The sequence below is a fragment of the Balaenoptera borealis genome, assembly GCF_965194805.1.
Source record: "Balaenoptera borealis genome assembly, chromosome: 17".
NCBI lineage: Eukaryota > Metazoa > Chordata > Mammalia > Artiodactyla > Balaenopteridae > Balaenoptera > Balaenoptera borealis.
Window position 1 is genome coordinate 77,610,531 of NC_138876.1, and position 22,847 is coordinate 77,633,377.

The 22,847-nt window shown below is 38.4% G+C and overlaps 1 protein-coding gene across 1 annotated transcript in view; it reads right to left on the minus strand.

Annotated features, from left to right (window-relative positions):
* Positions 1–580: 580 nt before the first annotated feature.
* Positions 581–22,847, minus strand: part of FAM110B (family with sequence similarity 110 member B) — a 200,752-nt gene continuing 178,485 nt past the window's right edge. Inside the window, exon 5 of the transcript XR_014236722.1 lies at positions 581–599. The gene's annotated coding sequence lies outside the window, so the exon portion shown is untranslated. The remainder of the gene's footprint in view (positions 600–22,847) is intronic.

A 22,847-nucleotide genomic window follows, 5' to 3' on the forward strand; every position in this document is an offset into this window, starting at 1 on the left:
TTTAAATGTCTCTGGGGAGGAGCTTGATTTCAGATGGCACCTGAACATTACGCCCTTCACACTTCCATGTGGAAATAACCATGCAGACAAAGCAAAGAATAAAAGTGCACCACATTGATAACCAGACTCTTACCATGTTAGGAACTTTTACTGACTGCAAGGCCAATGAGACTGGATTGAAGGGTTGGGTTGGTACAATTGAAAAACCTCGCGCGGTTTCCTTGGGTAAGTATGGCAGTGGCCGATGCAAGTGATGCCCTAGCATGGTCATGGCACAGTTGTGTGGCTCACTGACGTCTCAGCCAACTGTTCAGGTCAATTACTAAACTATGAAAACGAGTACCTTACTAAGCCTTGCCTTGCCGAACACTAAGGGCTAGTCCTGCTGCAGAATTTAGGGAAGGTACATGGAGTGGGCCATTGGGTCCTAGTAAAGGCTTATTACTGGCGGGAGGGGTGTTGTTGCAGATCCTTTTGGAGATTTAATAAATGCTTTCGACCTCAGCCATGGACAAATGTACACACTCACCCACTTTACATGAAACTGAAGTTCGTCTATGATTCTGCCAGGGATCCACGGGTCCTTGCTTAAAGAATGCCTGCAACAGGAAGTTGCTCATTTTTAAGTGTAATTTCCCAATAACAGATAATAATAAAAACCAATCCTGAATTAAGCAATAATCTATTAGATGCTATGTTTCATTTGGTATTTTTCTATTTGTTTTGGATTCAAATCCTGACTCCGCCATTTACTTATGGTATGACCTTGGGCAAGTCACTTAACCTCTCAATGCCCCCGTTTCCTCAGCTATAAAATAGGGGTGATAATCATTCCTGCTTCATAGGGAGAGTGTAAGAATAAATGACAATACAAGCTTAAAACAACGTGGGCTCATAAACTCTCCCAGGCTGTTGCCCCTGTTGTGGCTGGTGGTGGGTTGTGTAGCCGGCTGCCACTTCTTTGTCCAAGTGAAGATAAAATGCGCTTGTAAATTTCTTGTATGTGACAATTTGTAGAGAGAAGGCAATTCTCAATTCCATACTTCACTGCAGTGTTCTGTTGTTCAGGACAGCATAGTAAATAGGACTTGGTTTCCAGGGACACTGTGGAGGGAGGTTCTGCAAGACGGTACACGTGGTGCCATAAACTACCTCGATGCAATACCAGAAAGTCCAGATTTATTGCACTCCACTCGCCATGATGCAAGTTAAATGGTTTTACACAGTGATCTTGCAGGTTTTCTGAAATCAAACTGAAGGTAGGAATTAGCCATTTACTAAGTCTTCAAAGGTTACATGAGGCATTAGAAGGGATTTAGGTGGTGGCTTGTTTATTTAATACAGCTTCTACGAAAAAGAAGCCCTTTCTTAAATTTGTCCTTGGGATAATGTGGAAGGAAGCTATTACAATATAGATCTTTTGACTGAAGAAAATCAAACGGAATCCAGTTGGTAAATGGAAAGAAGTGGAGATTAGCTATAATATTAATAAGATGTTCTTTGATTTTAATTATTTATTTAGTTCTCTTTCCCCTGAAAAGGCTTAACTAGACACAGTCTATATAGGAAATAGAAAGAGGGAGGGTGGGAGGGAGGGAGATGCAAGAGGGAAGAGATATGGGAACATATGTATATGTATAACTGATTCACTTTGTTATAAAGCAAATAGAAATAAAATGAGAGTTTCCAAGGTCTTCAAGATTATCCAAGAGCACAGAGAAAGAAACGGCAAAGAATACCATACCCACATTTACCTCCAGAGGGAAATGGAAGAGACAAAATTTCTGTAATTGGATTTTCTCCAGAACACGTCAAGAGTACTTGCTTTTGCAAAAATGTTCATGGGCCATTAATCATAACCTAAGAACTGTATCTCACCTGAAAACTGAAAGATCCTCCTTTGGCCGTGGCCCAAATGAATTCCAAACAGCATAGAACGTTTCGTTTTCAATTCCCCACCTGCTTATTATTGACACAGCTCTGAACATCTCCAAAAATAAATCCCATTTACCCACACGGCAAGCAATTTCACCCTAGAACATTTTTTCCTTGGCATCAATAGCAAAACCACACTCTCTTCAAATGTTCCCAACAGATAGATCCCTTGGGACATGAAACATCAGAAGTGGACCAAGCCCTTCCAGAATGTTCTGGCACTAAGGGCCTGAGTGCCCAGAACCATGGCAAAATATCAGCTGGAAGACACCTCTTCCCTACCTTCTAAGGTCCTGAGAGCATCCTGATGCTTTCTGAAGAGTTGTGCCTACATGTTAAGCTCTCCAAGGACCCCTCCAGAATGTTTATCCAATTCTACAAAGACATCATCTAAGCCATGGGGAGTTTGGCTCTGACCCTTTATTCCATACGCCTCACAAGGGACAGGGATTTGGTAGAGGCAGAGGTATTTGAACCTTCCCTTGACAAGCCTGTGTATCCTGTAGAGTAGCAGCTTCTTACAGTCACATTTTGTGTATTTTTTAAAGCCACATATTTTAAGCTTGTTTCCCCAATTTTTGTCTGAGATGGTGCCTACACTCTTAAGATGGATATAAAATAAATTACATGGAACATGAAAGTGTATATTTTAGAGAGACTTTTATATTTTATAGTAAGAGCATAGTTTTGTAGTATTATCTTGAACTTCTAGAACTTTCTATAGCTATTTTATAATCATAAATATTTTACAATCATCTTAATTAGTAATTCCTCTTAATAGTTTGACAAACCACTTATCATCTGCATCTTGTCCTTGTGCAAACAGCATGTAGAACCAGAAATAGAAGTTGTGCCTTTAAGCTTTTTCCTTGCAATTTATTCCATTATGCAGGGGTATCTCAATGTGTCGCGTCTGCCCACAGATCATCACAAAGCTTCTCCAAGAAGGGTCTGTTCATTCCCCAAACCAGATTCCCCTATAGGTCCATCAGGGAGGCAGTGATGAGAGAAAATGTCAGGACTGCCCATTTATGTTTAAATATTATCTTCACAGGAGCCTGTAAACGAAACCTCATGGGGTTTCTGGTTGTTTTGAATGTGTTGCAAGCAGCTGGAACTTACAGTGCTTGGGTTCAGGCCTCTTGATACACAAGAGCTAGGTTTGTGCCGCAGCCTGGCTACACTGATTTGTAAGATCAGAAAACACCTAGCCCTGCAGTTTGAAAAATGATGAAATGCTGTTCCTCCAGACGAGGTTGTGGGCTTATGGCCTATGCTGTCTATGCTCGGTGTGTTTCCACAGATGGTACAAAGCAGCGAAGGAGGTTTCTTCTCTCCAGCCCAGACAGACAGAAGTGATTTCTTTCTCCTTTCTGGTTGGTAACCTAATTACTTTATGTCAGACCAGTCTTTTTTTTTTTTTATTTTTTAACATCTTTATTGGAGTATAATTGCTTTACAATGGTGTGTCAGTTTCTGCTTTATAACAAAGTGAATCAGCTATACATATACATATGTTCCCATATCTCTTCCCTCTTGCATCTCCCTCCCTCCCACCCTCCCTATCCCACCCCTCTAGGTGGTCACAAAGCACCGAGCTGATCTCCCTGTGCTATGAGGCTGCTTCCCACTAGCTATCTATTTTACATTTGGCAGTGTATATATGTCCATGCCACTCTCTCACTTCGTCCCAGCTTACCTTTCCCCCTCCCCATATCCTCAAGTCCTTTCTCTAGTAGGTCTGTGTCTTTATTCCCATCTTGCCACCAGGTTCTTCATGACCTTTTTTTTTTTTTTTTCTTAGATTCCATATATATGCGTAGCCTAGCATGTTTCACAACCTTCCGTGTGAGGATGACAAACAGCACTTATTTCACTTCCCAAGTAAATGTGAATCGCCCCCTAGTCCCATCAAGGGAGGCTTTGCACTTTTGTGCCCAGTCTTATTTAAATGAGCCTTAAAATCCTCAGCTGCGTAGCTAATATGGGTCACGATATTGATTCCCTTGGTTTTGGCTGTGAGTGGCTTTTTTATGAAAAGCATTGACTCAGCTGTTCAACTCAGCTGAGCTACTTTACATGCTCAGAATGTGTTGCTATTGCTGCTGAGTAGTGAGAATCAAAGAGGATCCTCTAGTCATTGCAAGTCTATTCAGATTACTGTGGAGGTTTGAGTTCTGGGAAAATAAAAACGATTGCTTTCATCATCATGGGGTCTGGCCCCATGCTCCCCCTCCACCACAGAAGTACATATTTTGAGGAAAGATTTTGCCATATGTGATTTATTACAAGCTTTCCGGGAGGGTGTGTATAAACGTTTCACTGACCACTTTGTGACCACCATTCTCTTGCACAGATAGCCAGCTCAGCCGTGAAGATGGACTGCTGTGACTTTCTTTGGTTGTCTCTTTTTGATAAAAAAGTTGATCAAAAATTACTGATTAGTCAGGGTGCAGAGATCTTGATAAACATGATTCCACAGTGTAAATAAACAAACAAAAAACACCAAACTATTCACTTTTGGGATGCAGATGGTAAATTCCTTAGGGTCAGAGATGGCTGGGTCAGTAATAGTTCGGTGGATACCAGAGGATTCAATAAGCATCTTTATCATTGACATCATGATCAAGCTATTAATTACTAGTCTTGGGACCACTAGTACTAGTACTCTCTGAGACGCTAGTTACCATTAACCATTCTTTGGGAGTCAAGTGACTTCTTGCAAAACATTAAATGAGAGTATTCTGTAGATGGTGTAATTGACTAAATGATATCAGGTCCTCTGGGAATTCATTCATCTCCCTTGGCTGAGCACTGGCCTTAGGTCCTCAGGGACTTAACAATAAGGTAAATAGTTGGTCTTGGAGAGGCTCATTTGCTCTTTCTTATTATGGAGATCCCATCCTTGAATGCCAAATGGTTTCCCACTGACAGTTCCCAATATAAGGTTCAGAAAAGTCCAATCTCGAAAATATATACACATTCCAAAACCTACGCAGAAGTGATATGCTTCAAATTGCCATAGGGCTGGGTGGCACAGCCTAGCATAGGTCTGGGAATGCCTTCACTTTATCTGGAATATAGCAGATACTCCAGCATTAGGATAATTGTTTCTAACTGACTTAAAAACAATAGCTGTACTACAGTAATCTACTCTGCTGTGCTCCAAATATTAGCAGCCATTTATTGGAATGACCACAGGACAGGCACTGTGGACAGTTTTACATACAGCATTTATTTTAATTGTCACAAAACTCCGGGAGTTAGATGTTATTCTCCCCATTTTATAGAAAAGAAAAAAAGAGAGAGAGAAAAGTTAAGTCTCTGGCCTAAGGCCACATAGCTAATAAGTATACAGTCATGTTCTGAATAAAAATTGATCTGATTCCAAAAACAGGACTTTTATGCTAAACCTGTGCTGTCTGATGTGGAAGCTATGTGACCAATAGCCACCAGTGGCGGCTGAGCGCTTGAACTGGGAAACGTGGCTGGTCCAAGTTCAAATGTGCTGTACACGCTGGATTCAAAGACTTAGTATGAAAAATCTATATGTAGTATCTCAATAATTTTATGAATTGACATTTATTAATGTTGACATGATAATAGTTTGGATATATTAGGTTAAACAAAATGCATTATTAAAATTAATTTCATGATAATCAGGGGACTTCTACGCTTTTCAGCCCTCTCCCTGACGGTGTTTTATTGTGGTCAACTGAGTTTTTACTCCTCAAGACTGAATCCGAACCACCATTTTAAGGCATCTTCCAAAAACCTCAGCAAATGTTTCAGATCAGACACCCTGCTCAGTTCAAAAAACCATAATCCTGAACCCTTGCTGATACCACCAGGGAGACAGGCAATAAAGATCAGTGAGACACGTTCGCTTATTTCTGAGTTAGACGTTCTATCTTCAGAAGCATCTTTAACCTGATTCTTAGAGAAAAAGACATGCCCAGGATAGGGCACGGCAAAAAAACATCACTCTCCAGATTCCAGGCCAGTTGTGTATCTCTCTTCTGTCATTGCTTTTATAAAAATTTATTTATTTATTTTTGGCTGTGTTGAGTCTTCGTTGCTGCGTGCAGGCTTTCTCTAGTTGCGGCGAGCAGGGGCTACTCTTCATTGCAGCACACAGGCTTCTCATTGTGGTGGCTTCTCTTGTTGCGGAGCACGGGCTCTAGGCGTGCGGGCTTCAGTAGTTGTGGCACGTGGGCTCAGTAGTTGTGGCTCACGGGCTCTAGGGCGCAGGCTCAGTAGCTGTGGCGCACGGGCTTAGTTGCTCCGTGGCATGTGGGATCTTCCCGGACCAGGGCCCGAACCCGTGTCCCCTGCATTGGCAGGCGGATTCTTAACCACTGCAACACCAGGGAAGTCCCCTGTCATTGCTTTTATTGTGCGAGGAATTTGAGTTTCTTTATTCTCATAATGCATATTTTTGCATGTTGTTTATTATCGTTGATCAGATAATTTAATCTTGTTCCAAATTCAACCACAGAGGATGAATCCAAGACTTCTAATAATAATGAATCCCCCAAGTTCCGTAATGGATTATTTGCTCTTTACTAACAAGTAATGTGGATGAGGCAACTGAATCTGTCTTATTGCAAACCAATCCAGACCAGAGACTCACCAGCATGGTCTGGTACAAAGGACCAAATTGCTAGGTGACTTTCTAAGTCCATGTGTAGTAATCAACTATTTTCTAAATAGGAAAAGTGGTATGTAATAAATCAATAAATTACATCTCTTCATTGCAGATACTCTCCGGGGTATAACTCCCCTCTTCCCTATATTCCCCTATTATCACTGAAGAGGTTGAGAGAACGTTCCACTGGTACAGGAGGACCAACTTGGAGTTTGCGTTGATCCTTTGGTTTCCCCTTAATTACTTCCCAGGGGGACGACAGAGACACAATATGTTCCTATATGCAACACATTATAATCACAATCGTTACTCTTCATTTGTGTTTAAGGAGCACTGCTATCTGTTTTCCTTCTCAAATAATCTGAAGGATACCAAATACCATTAGAGTAGCTTTCTTGTCCTGGAATTTGGCAGGATGCCTTTGAGTTCCACCTGAGAAAACATGCCTCTCACTAAGAGAGGGGTTTCCAAATATTTGAGTCCTTCAAAGTGGCTTCCGTCTTTACCTGACGCGCGCGCGTGCGCATGTGTGCGTGTGCGTGTGCGTGTGTGTGTGTGTGTGTGTAGTCAAGCAACAAAGCAAAATTCATCACTGAAATTTACTAGGGCACACAACCCATGCAACAATTTACAACACTTTTATAGGAGAAGGTTGACAACCAAGAAACATGACAACACGGTGTTACAATGAATATTTACAACGTGGGGTGAAGTACCTGCCTGGGAGGAATGTGGAGTTTAAGAGACACAATCTATGAAAACCAGGAGCAGCCTTAGGCTCTGGTGCTCACAAGAACGAGGGGAAGGGGGTAAACATAACTGTTGTGCTTCTCAGCTCACACGTGTAGCTCAAAATGTTCAGACTTGCACAGATCTGCTCCCTGTGATCATCCCAGTCTAAGAGATTCCACCAGAAGGTACCATTTTAAATATTCCCCAGAATAGCTTTAGCTACGCCCTCGCCTAGGGATCAGAGAGCCCTCTTGGGACCAAGGCAGTGGCTCCTTCTTCTCTGTTTACTTTTCTCTCTTCTCTCCTCCTTTGGTGCTGAGGATGCAGTTAGAGAAAGGGAGTTTTCCCAGGTATATGCTCTTAGCATTATGATATAAAGAAATTTTATAACTTTTGCAACAATATAATGTACTGCAGTAAATAAATTAGAACAATTAAACTACAAGCCCTTACTTCAAAGTGTGTATATATTAAAATGATGCCATACGAATGTACTAGTTATAACACTTTCTTAATTTCTTCCCAAATATTAGAGTTAATAAATATGTTTTTTAAGTTTGAAAGCAAAATAAAAGAAAAATTATTTTTGAGACTATCAGGATTATCAGCTCATAGTAACATATCTTACCTTTGTTTAAAGACTGGATTATTACTCCTCATAGAGGTAATGCCTATGAGGCTATCAAAAAGGTAGACTTTAAAAAAAGGTGGATGATAACCTCAAAATTACCTTCATCATACTTCTAAACAGTATTTTCTTAATTAATACTAAAGCAATGATGGTATTTAGAGAGAATGTAGTTAAAAGCATGGGGGATGGATCCAAACTGCTGAGGTCCAAATCCGCATTCTGGCACTCACTTGCTTAGTTTGTAACCTCTCTTTGCCTCAGTTTCCTCATCTGTTAAGTGGGGATCATAAGAGTGTCTACCTCATAGGGTTGTTGTGAAGATTAAGTGTGTAGATGTAAAAATGCTCCGAGTATATTAGCTGTGGTTACTTGTAAACCTGGTGGTAAAGTGAAAACAGTTGGAAACCTCCTAAAATTTAGTGGCAACCCATCTGCTAAAATCTGATGCTAATTCATCTGCAGTGTTACAGGCTTCTTTGTTTCTACCAAAAAGTGCTAACCAAATACATATCCACGGATATGCAAAGTAGATGATGGAGACAAATATTTGGGAAAATCTGAAAAAGTAAGGAGCATGAATTAACCTGAAGTTTAGTCATCGTCGTCATTTAAATACGGACCTGTATTGACTGTTACATTGGGTACCTAATGAATATCAGTGTTCTAGATAATTTAGAAAATATAATTGCAATATTTTATTTCTGAAGATTCCTTTTCCTTGGTCTGTCTGATCTGATACAAAGAAAATAAGTTTGCTCAAGAGATATGATAATAATAAATGGAAGACAAAAGAACTTTCATTGATTAATTTAGACAACAAATAAAAATCTGAAGGTAATTAAAGTAAAATCATAAAAGCTCTCCACTCTACAATATAAGAAAGAGTCTCTAAATCCCTGTTTAATTTCTTCTGTCATGTAGAATATCCAGGTGCAATAAAAAGAGGAAATTTTCTAGTCTCTGCTTTTGTGTACAAATTTTATACTTTCTTTTTTCTGTACTCTAAATATCATCAATTAAATCACTATCCCCAGAGCAAATGTATACTTGCCTTAAATTCAACAGAGCTTAAGGTTTAAGATAATGAACAGCATATGTAACAATTAAAAATAAAACAATAATTTATCATATTTTATTAATGAAGATGACTAGGAAATGGCTTCTTATGAGAGAAGTTTTCCATTCACTGCAAAAATCATTTTCGAAGTAAGATAGATTCCCATACTATGTCTACTGAGGAAAATTTTAACTGTAAATGGTTAGGCATTTTATAGTTTAGTATTGTTTATGAGAAACAGTACTTTAGAGTCGTCAGGATTTGGGATGATAGAAATATATTTAAATAGAATTTTCCTTGTATGCCCCTGTGGGAAGAGGAGGGATGAACCTAAGAGCAAAATACCAGTTTGTTTTTGATGCTATTTAAAGTAATAGTCAGGGACTTCCCTGGTGGTGCAGTGGGTAAGACTGCACTCCCAATGCAGGGGGCCTGGATTCGATCCCTGATCAGAAAACTAGATCCCACATGCATGCCGCAACTAAGAGTTCGCATGCCACGACTAAGGAGCCCTCCTTCCGCAACTAAGACTCGGTGCAACCAAATAAATAAATAAATAAATAAATATTTAAAAAAATAAAGTAATAGTCAGGGCTGTTCTATGACAAATTGTAACAGGACCTACTTCCCCAGCCCCTGGGCGCACCCAGCTTCACGACTCTTTCTTGTAGGATGAAAGGAGGACAGTTTCCCTCTGACCACCCCAGCACTCCCCCTGTATACCCTGCCTGCCATACTGCCCCATCGCCAACGTTCCCTCCTCCTTTGCAAGACTCCTCTCCTACTGACCAAATCAAATTTTTGTGAGTGCTTAAGCTACACTAAAAACCAACAAAACATATGAGAATTCCATTTGCTAAATCTCTTTCTTCTGTATTTTGCTTCTTTGCATATCAGCTCTAACCTTGACTGTATTACATCCATACTCCTGAGTGTGATGCATTAAATTTTCTGGAATAAACTGTCCAAGTTTCCTCTCCTGAATTTAACCCCCTCCCCCCATTTCCAGCTTTATACTATTCTTTCTCTTTTCTAAAAGAGAATTGAGTTGACTCCCAAGTTATCTTGCGGCAAACTAAGTCCTACTATCTTTACCATTTTTCTGTTTATCTCACTCATTTTTCATGCCTCCACCAACCATCAGTAGCAGAGTTTTATCTCTGGGACAGAACCCTCGTGTTGACACCATCCTTTGATCCAGACCAGAGAAGTTCCTGTCCTGGACTCCATGCTTTAGGGAGCCTTTCTTTGGCTCCTCTGGAAGTGCCCCTCACCATGGGGTGAGGGATCCAGGGGGAGCAGGGAACGTGCAGACTCCAATCTGCGCCCCCTTCTAGAACTTTGACAACCATATTCAGGCACCTAGGATCCCGGAAATCCTTGCCCAAAGCCACTTCCTGGGACTCCACAGATCTCCACACTGGGACCCTGCTCCCCAAGGTAGAGCTAATCTACCGCGTGGCCACAGTTTGCAGGGGCTGTGGGCAGTCTGGACTGAGATATCCACAGTCAAGTGCAGGAGGCTCCCCTTGTATGTGGGAGGAGGTCAGAGTGGGAAGGGAAGAGCTAAGGGCTGCAGACCTCCTGAGCTCTCTCATAGGCACAAATCTCATTGCAGAATTCCAAGGGACACAAAAATTATATTTGACTGGCCCTTCCAGGTTATGAAGAAATACTTGTCAAAATAGGAGTCTAGAACAAATTTTATTTAACAATTTATTACTTTGATTTAGTTCTTTTACATATTTAATCATATGGTATCTGGTCCTCCTATACTCTGCATATTCTGTCTTATATTCCCATTTTCTCTTTTATTTCATAGATCCTCCTTTTTTAAAAAATAATTTTTCCCTTTCTCTGTGCTCCATCACAATCATCCCAAATGCCATTTTTTTTTCTCTTACCTCTTATCGCAATGTACCTGTTCCATCTGCCTCATTCTAGAAACAGTTTCTGATAAATCTACATACACCTGGCCAGGTCTGCAACACTGAGCCAGCTCCTTGGGTATGAAGTGTTATCTCATTATTGTTTTGATTTACATTTCCCTAGTGATTAATGATGTTGGACATCTTTTCATTTGCTGAGTGCCATCTGTAAATTTTTGGAGAAATGTCTATTTAGATCCTTTGCCCATTTTTAAATTGGGTTGTCTTTTTATTATTGAATTATAGAAATTCTTGATAAGTTGTAGCTATAAGTCCCTTATTAGGCATATGACGTGCAAACATTTTCTCCCATTATATAGGTTTTCTTTTTACTTTCTTTATTGTGTTCTTTGAAGCACAAATTTTTAAAATTTTGATGAAGTCCAGTTTATTTTTTCCTTGGTTGCTTGTGCTTTTGGTGTCATATCTATGACTCCATTGCCTAATCTAAGGTCACAAAGATTGGCAACAGTTTTCTTCTAAGAGACTATAGTTCTGGCTCTTACATTTAGGTCTTTGATCCATTTTGAATTAATTTTTGTATTGGTATGAGGTAGGGCTCCAATATCATACTTTTGCATGTGGATATACAATTACACCAGCAAAAATTCCCACATTGAATCGTTTTGGCACCTTTGTTAAGGATAAATTCATCATAGGACTTCCCTGGTGGCGCAGTGGTTAAGAATCCACCTGCCAATGCAGGGGACATCGGTTCGAGCCCTCGTTGGGGAAGATCCCACATGCCGTGGAGCAGCTAAGCCCGTGCTCCACAACTACTGAGCCTGCACTCTAGAGCTCACGAGCCACAACTACTGAGCCTGTGTGCCACAACTACTGAAGCCTGTGTGCCTACAGCCTGTGCTCTGCAACAAGAGAAGCCACCGCAATGAGAAGCCCGCACACCACGACGAACAGTAGTAGCCCCTGCTTGCTGCAACTAGAGGAAGCCTGCACAGCAGCAAAGACCCAACGCAGCCAAAAATAAATAAAAAGATAAATAAATTTATATAAAATAAAGTACCACATGCTTAATTTTTAAAAAAAAGAATAAATTCATCATAAATATGTGAGTGTAATTCTGGACTCTCAATTTTATTCCACATATCTATATCAGTACCTTATCCTAGTACCACACTGTGTTGATTACCTTAGCTTTGCAGTAATAGGGGAAGTGTGAGTTCTTCATCTTTGTTCTTTGTCCTGATTGTTTTGGCTATTCTGGGCCTCTTACATCTCCTAACATGAATTTTAGGAGCAAATTGCCAATTTCTGCAAAAAATCCAACTGAGATTTTTTTTTAATACTAAAAATTGATTTTTTTAAAAATTAATTAATTAATTTATTTATTTTTGGCTGTGTTGGGTCTTCGTTTCTGTGCGAGGGCTTTCTCCAGTTGCGGTGAGCGGGGCCCACTCTTCATCGCGGTGCGCGGGCCTCTCACTGTCACGGCCTCTCCCATTGCGGAGCACAGGCTCCAGATGCGCAGGCTCAGTAGTTGTGGCTCACGGGCTTAGTTGCTCCGCGGCATGTGGAATCTTCCCAGACCAGGGCTCGAACCCGTGTCCCCTACATTGGCAGGCAGATTCTTAACCACTGCGCCACCAGGGAAGCCCCTAAAAATTGGTTTTTATTTGCCTTAAATAGTTGAATTCTTTCTGTATTTGTAAGTCTATGAAACCTTCATTCTAGAAATCATAGAATAAAATTTCCTAAATTGTAAGTGACAATCATAAAATCATTTTAATTCATGATTCGAAAATAAAGCCATAATATTGTTTCATTTAAATATTATATATATTTCTTATCCCAGTTTTGAAAAATAATAAAATGATATTTCAGTGGCACAATATTTTATATTTTTCAATGTATATATTTTATCATTCAAGCATGCTTTTCACATTAGCATTTCTTTTTTTTTGAAGTGTAGATGCTGTACAATATTATATGTTACAGGTATACAATATAATGATTTGCAATTTCTAAAGGTTACCCTCCATTTATAGTTATTGTAAAATATTGGCTATATTCCCCATGTTGTGCAATATATGCTTGTAGCTTATTTTATACCTAATAGTTTGTACGTTTTAATCCCCTACTCCTATCTTGCCCCTCCCCCCTTCCTTCTCCCCACTGGTAACAACTAGTGTGTTCTCTATATCTGTGAGTCTGCTTCTTTTTTGTTATATTCACTAATTTGTAATATTTTTTAAGATTCTACATATAAGTGATATCATACAGTATTTGTCTTTCTCTCTCTGACTTATTTCACTTAGCATAATGCCCTCCAAGTCCATACACACTGCTGCAAATGGCAAAATTTCATTCTTTTTTATGGCTGAGTAGTATTCCATTGCATATATATATTACTTCTTCTTTATCCATTCATCTGTTCATGGACACTTAGGTTGCTTCCATATCTTGGCAATTGTAAATAATTCTGCTATGAATATTGGGGTGCATATATCAAACCACCCAATTAAAAAATGGGCAGAAGAACTGAATAGACATTTTTCTGAAGAGGAAATACAGATGGCTAACAGACATATGAAAAGATGCTCAACATCACTAAACATCAGGGAAATGCAAATCAAAACCACCTGTCAGAATGGCTATCATCAAAAAGAACACAAATAAACAAATACTAGCAAGGATGTGGAGAAAAGGGAACCCTCATACACTGTTGGGAATGTAAATTCATGCAGCCACTGTAGAAAACAGTATAGAGGTTTCTCAAAAAACTAAAAATAGAACTACCATATGACCCAGCATTCCACTCCTATCCAGCCGAGATTTTGTTAGGCATTACATTGAATCTATAGATCAATTTGGGAAATATTGTCACCTTAACAATATTAACTCTTTCAGTCTGTGAACATGGGATATCTTTCCATTTATTAAGAACTTTTAAAATTTCTTTCAATGATGTTTTATAGTTTTCTAAAATACAGAAGTGTTTTATTTTTTGTTAAATTAATTTCTAAATACCTTATTTTTCTTGATGCTTTTATAAATGGAATTGTTTTCTTAACTATATTTTCAGATTGCTCATTGCTAGTATATAGAAATATAATTGATTTTTGCTATTAATTTTGTATCCTGCAAACTTGCTAAACTCCTTTAGTAGCTCTAATAGATTTTTTGTGAATTCATGAGAATTTTCTAAATACAAAATCAAGTCATCTGGAAATATAGTTTTGCTTCTTCCTTTACAACCTGGAAGCCTTTTATTTATTTATTTATTACTTATTCATTTATTTTCTCGCCTAATTTCCCTGACTAGAACCTCCAGCACAACGTTGAAAAGAAATGGTGCGAGTAGACATCTTTGCCTTGTTCCTGATCTTAGGGGAAAGCATTCAGTCACTCACCAATAACTGTGTTAGCTGTGGGTTTTCATAGATGTCCATTATCGGGTTGAGGAAGTTTTCTTCAATTCTAGTTAAATGTTTTTCTCATGAAGGGTGTTGGATTTGTCAAATGCTTTTACTACAACCATTGAGGTGATTCTGTAGTTTTTGTCCTTTAATCTGATAATGTGATGTATCACCTTGATTGATTAACTCAACCTGTATTCCTGGGATAAATCTCAATTGGTATGGTGTATTATCCTTTTTATATATTGCTGTTCAATTTGTTAGTCTTTTTTATGAGGATTTTTGTGTTTATATTCATAAGAGATATTGGCCTGCAATTTTCTTTTCTTGCAAAGTCTTTGTCTTCTTTTGCTGTCAGGATAATACTGGTCTCAGAATGAGTTTCCCCCTCAGCATTCCTTGCTTTTCTATTTTGGGGATGAATGTGTGAAAAATTATGTTAATTCGTCTTTAAATGTGTTGTAGAATTTACCAATGAAGCCATCTGGTCCTAGGCTTTTTTTTTGGTGGGAAAATTTTGATTACTAATTCAATCTCTTTACTTGTTATAGGTCAATTCATACTTTTTAGTTTTTAATTGAATCCGTTTTTATAGTTTGTATCTTTCTAGAAATTTTCCCGTTTCATGTAGGGTATCTAATTTGTTGGTATACAATTGTTCCTAGTATTCCCTTAGAGTCCTTTATTTCTGTAAGGTCAACAGTGATGTTTCCCTTTTTGATTTCTGATTTTTGTAGTTTGAGTTTTCTCTTTTTTTTGCTTAGGCAGTTCAGCTAAAATTTTGTCAATTTTGTTGATCTTTTCAAAGAACCAACTTTTAGTTTCATTGATTCTATTTTCTTCTATTCTCTATTTTGTTTACCTCCACTATAGTCTTTGTTACTTCCTTCCATCATAGCTTTGGATTTCCTTTGCTCTTCTCTTACTATTTCCTTCAGATGCAAAGTTAGATTTGAGATCTTTTTTTTCTTTTGGCCACACTGCGCAGCATGCAGGATCTTAGTTCCCTGACCAGGGATCAAACCCAGGCCCGCTGCAGTGGAATTGCGGACTCCTAACCATGGACCACCAGGGAATTCCTGAGATCTTCTTTTTTGAATGTGTTTTAAAGTTCACTGCTATAAATGTCCCTATGTGCCCTGCTTTCTCTTCATATCATAACTTTTGGTATGTTATGTTTTTGTTTTCATCGATCTCCAAGTATTTTCTAATTTCTCTTACAATTTCTTCTTTGACCCTTTGGTTGTTTAAAAGTGAGTTGTTTATTATCCACATATTTGTGAATTCCAGTTTTCATTATACTATTGATTTTTAGCTCCATTCCACTCTGGTCAGAGAAAATACTTTGTATGATTTCAATCTTTTAAAATTTACTGAGGGTTCTTGACCTCACCCTATGAATCTCTTCATCTGGCTGTTGATTCCTGTGCTTTAATATCCTCGGTAATGAACCACTAATCTGATGTAAATTATGCACCTTCAGCCTCCAGGAGGACAATATCTAGCAAAAGCCGTGTGGCTGACAGGGTCTCGGTCTTCCGGCCTGGTGTCAGGCCTGAGCCTCTGAGATGGGAGAGCCAAGTTCAGGACATTGGACCAACAGAGACCTCCCGGCCCCACATAATATCAATTGGCGAGAGCTCTCCCAGAGATCTCTGTCTCAAAGCTAAGACCCAGCGCCACCCAACGGCCAGCAAGCTGCAGTGCTGGACACCCCATGACAAACAACTAGCAGGAGAGGAACACAACACCACCTGTTAGCAGAGAGGCTGTTTAAAATCATACTAAGTTCACTGACACCCCAAATCACACCACCGGACTCAGTCCTGCCCACCAGAAAGACAAGATCCAGCCTCATCCACCAGAACACAGGCACCAGTCCCCTCCACCAGGAAGGCTACATTGGCCACTGAACCAACCTTATCCACTGAGAGCAGACACCAAAAACAATGGGAACTATGAACCTGCACCCTGCAAAAAGGAGACCCCAAACACGGTAAGTTAAGCAACATGGGAAGACAGAGAAATACGCAGCAAATGCAGGAGCAAGGTAAAAAATGCACCAGACCAAACAAATGAAGAGTAAATAGTCTACCTGAAAAAGAATTCAGAGTAATGACAGTAAAGATATCCAAAATCTTGGAAATAGAATGGAGAAAATACAAGCAATGTTTAACAAGGTCCTAGAAGAACTAATGAGCAAACAAACAATGATGAACAACACAATAAATGAAATTAAAAATTCTCTAGAAGAAATCAATAGCAGAATAACTGAGGCAGAAAAATGGATAAGTGACCTAGAAGACAAAATAGTGGAAATAACTACTGCAGAGCAGAATAAAGAAAAAACAATGAAAAGAATTGAGGGCAGTCTCAGAGACCTCTGGGACAACATTAAACGCATCAACATTCAAATTATAGGGGTCCCAGAAGAAGAAGAGGAAAAGAAAGCATCTGAGAAAATATTTGAAGAGATTATAGTTGAAAACTTCCCTAATATGGGAAAGGAAATAGTCAATCAAGTCCAGGAAGTGCAGAGAGTCCCATACAGCATAAATCCAAGGAGACACATATTAATCAAACTATCAAAAATTAAATACAAAGAAAAAATATTAAAAGCAACAAGGAAAAACCAACAAATAACATACAAGGGGATCCCCATAAGGATAACAGCTGATCTTTCAGGAGAAACACTGCAAGCCAGAAAGGAGTGGCAGGACATATTTAAATTGATGAAAGGGAAAAACCTACAACAAAGATTACTCTACCCAGCAAGGATCTCATTCAGATTCGATGGAGAAGTTAAAAGCTTTACAGACAAGCAAAAGCTAAGAGAATTCAGCACCACCAAACCAGCTTTACAAAAATGCTAAAGGAACTTCTCTAGGCAGGAAACATGAGAGAAGGAAAAGACCTACAATAACAAACCCAAAACATTTAAGAAAATGGAAATAGGAACATACATATAGATAATTACCTTAAATGTAAATGGATTAAATGCTCCAAGCAAAAGACGTAGACTGGCTGAATGGATACAAAAACAAGACCTGTATATATTCTGTCTACAAGAGACCCACTTCAGACCTAGGGACACATACAGACTGAAAGTGAGGGGATGGAAATAGATATTCCATGCAAATGGAAATCAAAAGAAAGCCAGAGTAGCAATTTTCATATCAGACAAAATAGACTTTAAAATAAAGACTATTACAAGAGACAAAGAAGGACACTACATAATGATCAAGGGATCAATCTAAGAAGAGGATATACAATTGTAAATATTTATGCACCCAACATAGGAGCACCTCAATACATAAGGCAAATGCTAACAGCCATAAAAGGGGAAATCGACAGCAACACAATCATAGTAGGGGACTTTAACACCCCACTTTCACCAATGGACAGATCATCCAAAATGAAAATAAATAAGGAAACACAAGCTTTAAATGATATATTAAACAACATGGACTTAATAGATAGTTATAGGACATTCCATCCAAAAACAACAGAATACACTTTCTTCTCAAGTGCTCATGGAACATTCTTCAGGATAGATTGTATCTTGGTTCACAAATCAAGCCTTGGTAAATTTAAGAAAATTGAAATTATATCAAGTATCTATTCTGACCACAACACTATGAGACTAGATATCAATTACAGAAAAAAAAATGTAAAAAATACAAACACAGAGAAGCTAAACAATACACTATTAATTAACCAAGACATCACTGAAGAAATCAAAGAGGAAATCAAAAAATACCTAGAAACAAAAGACAATGAAAACTCAACAACCCAAAACCTATGGGATGCAGCAAAAGCAGGTCTGAGAGGGAAGTTTATAGCAATACAATCCTACCTCAAGAAACAAGAAACATCTCAAATAAACAACCTAACCTTACACCTAAAGCAATTAGAGAAAGAAGAACAAAAAAGCCCCAAAGTTAGCAGAAGGAAAGAAATCATAAAAATCAGATCAGAAATAAATGAAAAGAAATGAAGGAAACAATAGCAAAGATCAATAAAACTAAAAGCTGTTTCTTTGAGAAGATAAACAAAATTGATAAAACATTAGCCAGACTCATCAAAAAAGAAAGGGAAAAGACTCAAATCAACAGAATTAGAAATGAAAAAGAAGTAACAACTGACACTGCAGAAATACAAAGGATCATGAAAGATTACCACAAGCAACTATATGCCAATAAAATGGACAACCTGGAAGAAATGGACAAATTCTTAGAAAAGCACAACCTTCTGAGACAGAACCAGGAAGAAATAGAAAATATAAGCAGACCAATCACAAGCACTGAAATTGAGACTGTGATTAAAAATCTTCCAACAAACAAAAGCCCAGGACCAGATGGCTTCACAGGTGAATTCTATCAAACATTTAGAGAAGAGCTAACACCTATCCATCTCCAACTCTTCCAAAATATAGCAGAGGGAGGAACACTCCTAAACTCATTCTACGAGGCCACCATCATCCTGATACCAAAACCAGACAAAGATGCCACAAAAAAAGAAAACTACAGGCCAATATCAGTGATGAACATAGATGCAAAAATCCTCAGCAAAATACTAGCAAACAGAATCCAACAGCACATTAAAAGGATCATACACCATGATCAAGTGGGGTTTATCCCAGGAATGCAAGGATTCTTCAATATATGCAAATCAATCAATGTGACACGCCATATTAACAAACTGAAGGAGAAAAAACATATGATCATCTCAATAGATGCAGAGAAAGCTTTTGACAAAATTCAACACCGTTTATGATAAAAACCCTCCAGAAAGTAGGCATAGAGGGAACTTACCTCAACATAATAAAGGCCATATATGACAAACCCACAGCCAACATCATTCTCAATGGTGAAAAACTGAAACCATTTCCACTAAGATCAGGAACAAGGCAAGGTTGCCCACTCTCACCACTATTGTTCAACATAGTTTTGGAAGCATTAGTCACAGAAGTAAGAGAAGAAAAAGAAATGAAAGGAATCCAAATTGGAAAAGAAGTAGAACTGTCACTGTTTGCAGGTGACATGATACTCTACATAGAGAATCCTAAAGATGCTACCAGAAAACTACTAGAGCTCATCAATGAATTTGGTAAAGTAACAGGATACAAAATTAATGCACAGAAATCTCTTGCATTCCTATATACTAATGATGAAAAATCTGAAAGAGAAATTATGGAAACACTCCCATTTACCATTGCAACAAAAAGAGTAAAATACCTAGGAATAAACCTACCTAAGGAGACGAAAGACCTGTATGCAGAACACTATAAGACACTGATGAAAGAAATTAAAGATGATACAAACAGATGGAGAGATATACCATGTTCTTTGATTGGAAGAATCAACATTGTGAAAATGACTATACTACCCAAAGCAATCTGCAGATTCAATGCAATCCCTATCAAACTACCAATGGCATTTTCCACAGAACTAGAATAAAAAATTTCACAATTTGTGTGGAAACACAAAAGACCCCAAATAGCCAAAGTAATCTTGAGAAAGAAAAATGGAGCTGGAGGAATCAGGCTCCCAGACTTCATACTATACTACAAAGCTACAGTAATCAAGACAGTATGGTACTGGCACAAAAACAGAAATATAGATCAATGGAACAGGATAGAAACCCAGAGATAATCCCACGCACATATGGTCACCTTTTCTTTGATAAAGGAGGCAAGAACATACAATGGAGCAAAGACAGCCTCTTCAATAAGTGGTGCTGGGAAAACTGGACAGCTACACGTAAAAGAATGAAATTAAAACACTCCCTAACACCATACACAAAAATAAACTCAAAGTGGATTAAAGACCTAAATGTAAGGCCAGACACTATAAAACTCTTAGAGCAAAACATAGGAAGAACACTCTATGACATAAATCACAGCAAGATCTTTTTTGACCCACCTCCTAGAGAAATGGAAATAAAAACAAAAATAAACAAATGAGACCTAATGAAACTTAAAAGCTTTTGCACAGCAAAGGGAACCATAAACAAGACATAAGATAACCCTCAGAATGGGAGAAAATATTTGCAAATGCAGCAACTGACAAAGGATTAATCTCCAAAATATACAGGCAGCTCATGCAGCTCAATATCAAAAAAACAAACAACCCAATCCAAAACTGGACAGAAGATCTAAATAGACATTTCTCCAAAGAAGATATACAGATTGCCAACAAACACATGAAAGGATGTTCAACATCACTATTCATTAGAGAAATGCAAATCAAAACTACAATGAGGTATCACCTCACACCGGTCAGAATGGCCATCATCAAAAAAATCTACAATCAATAAATTCTGGAAAGGGTGTGGAGAAAAGGGAACCCTCTTGCACTGTTGGTGGGAATGTAAATTGATACAGCCACTATGGAGAACAGTGTGGAGGTTCCTTAAAAAACTAAAAATAGAACTACCATACGACCTAGCAATCCTGCTACTGGGCATATACCCTGAGAAAACCATAACTCAAAAGAGTCATGTACCACAATGTTCATTGCAGCACTATTTACAATAGCCAGGACATGGAAGCAACCTAAGTGTCCATCGACAGATGAATGGATAAAGAAGATGTGGCACATATATACAATGGAATATTACTCAGCCATAAAAAGAAACGAAATTGAGTTATTTGTAGTGAGGTGGATGGACCTAGAGTCTGTCATACAGAGTGAAGTAAGTCAGAAAGAGAAAAACAAATACCATATGCTAGCACATATGTATGGAATCTAAAAAAAAAAAAGGTTCTGATGAACTTAGGGGCAGGACAGGAATAAAGATGCAGATGTAGAGAATGGACTTGAGGACATGGGGATGGGGAAGGATAAGCTAGGGCGAAGTGAGAGAGTAGCATTGACATATATACACTACCAAATGTAAAATAGATAGCTAGTGGGAAGCAGCTACATAACACAGGGAGATCAGTTTGGTGCTTTGTGACCACCTAGAGGGGTGGGATAGCGAGGGTGGGAAGGAGACGCAAGAGGGAGGAGATATGGTGATATATGTATGCATATAGCGGATTCACTTTGTTATACAGCAGAAACTAACCCAACATTGTAAAGCAATTATACTCCAATAAAGATGTATAAAAATAAAATAAAATAAAACTTATGGAGACTTGTTCATAGCGTATTATACGTGCTGTCCTGGAGAATGTTTCATGTGCACTAGAGGAGAATGTGTATTCTGCTGTCGGGTGGAGTGTTCTATAGATGTCTGTAAGTTCTAGCTGATGTATAGTTCAAGTCTTCTGTTTCCTTATTGATCTTCTGTGTGATTGTTCTATCCAGTATTGAAAGTGGGATGTTGAGTCAATGTTTGATTATAATGTGTCTTAGTGGGAATCTCTTTGCACTTATCATTCTTGAAGGTTTCTGAGATTGTTGGATGTGTATATTTATGTTTTTCATCACATTTGGGAAGTTTTTTGCCATTCTTTCTTCAAGTATTCTTTCTGCCCCTTTCTTTCTACCCTTTTCTTCTGGAACTGACATTAGGCATATGTTGGGGTGCTTGGCGGTTTCTCATAGGTCTGTGAGGCTCTTTTTATTTTTCTTCAATCTTTTTCCTTTCCAGCCCTCAGACTGGATAATCTAAATTGACATATCTTCAAGTTTGATGTTTCTTTCTTCTGCCTGCTGAAATCTGCTATTGAAATCTTCTAGTGAATTTCTCATTTCAGTTGTACTTTTCAACTACAGAGCTTCTAGTTGATTCTTTTTTATCATTTCTGTCTCTTTATCAATATTCTCTATTTACTGAAACTTTGTTCTCATATTTTCCTTTATTTCTTTAGGCATTGTTTCCTTTAGTTCTTTGAACATATTTTAAATAGTTGATTTAAAGACTTTGTTTATGTCCAATGTCTGGGCTTCCTCATGGGCAGTTTCTATTGATTGATTTTTCTTCCTGTGCGTGGTCCAAACTTTCCTATTTCTTTGCCAGTCTCATATTTTTTGTTTAAACTGGACATTTAAAATAATACAATGTGGCGACTCTGGAAATTAGATTCTCCCCACTTTCCCAAAATTTGTTGTTTTGGTTGTTTGTTGTTGTTTGTTTGTTTAGTGACTTCTGAACTAATTCTGTAAAGCCTATATTCTTTGGCTGTCCACTGTCATCTCTGCTTGGCTAGCATATCGGTCAGCTAATGATTAAACAGGAATTTCCTTTAGAACCTGGAATCAGTAATTCTTCCAGTCTTTGCTGAGGGGTTCTGTTTATGTTGGGTCATGCCTTCAACAGTCATCGAGACACTTTGCAACTCTGCCCTGGCTTTCATATCTTGCTTTTGCAAAAGCTCGAGGTTAACCAAGGTGAGAGCTTAGGGTTTTCTCTGGTCTTTTATGAGCATGCACAGAGCTCTGGGCATGCATTTGGTCCTAAAGATATATGTGGCCTTCTAGATTCCCAGGAATATGTTTCAGCCTTTTGAAGCTCCCTATGGACATCGTATGCTCCAGCTTTTCTTGTTAATCATTTTGTTCAGCATTTTGTTTCCTTCAACTGTTATTTA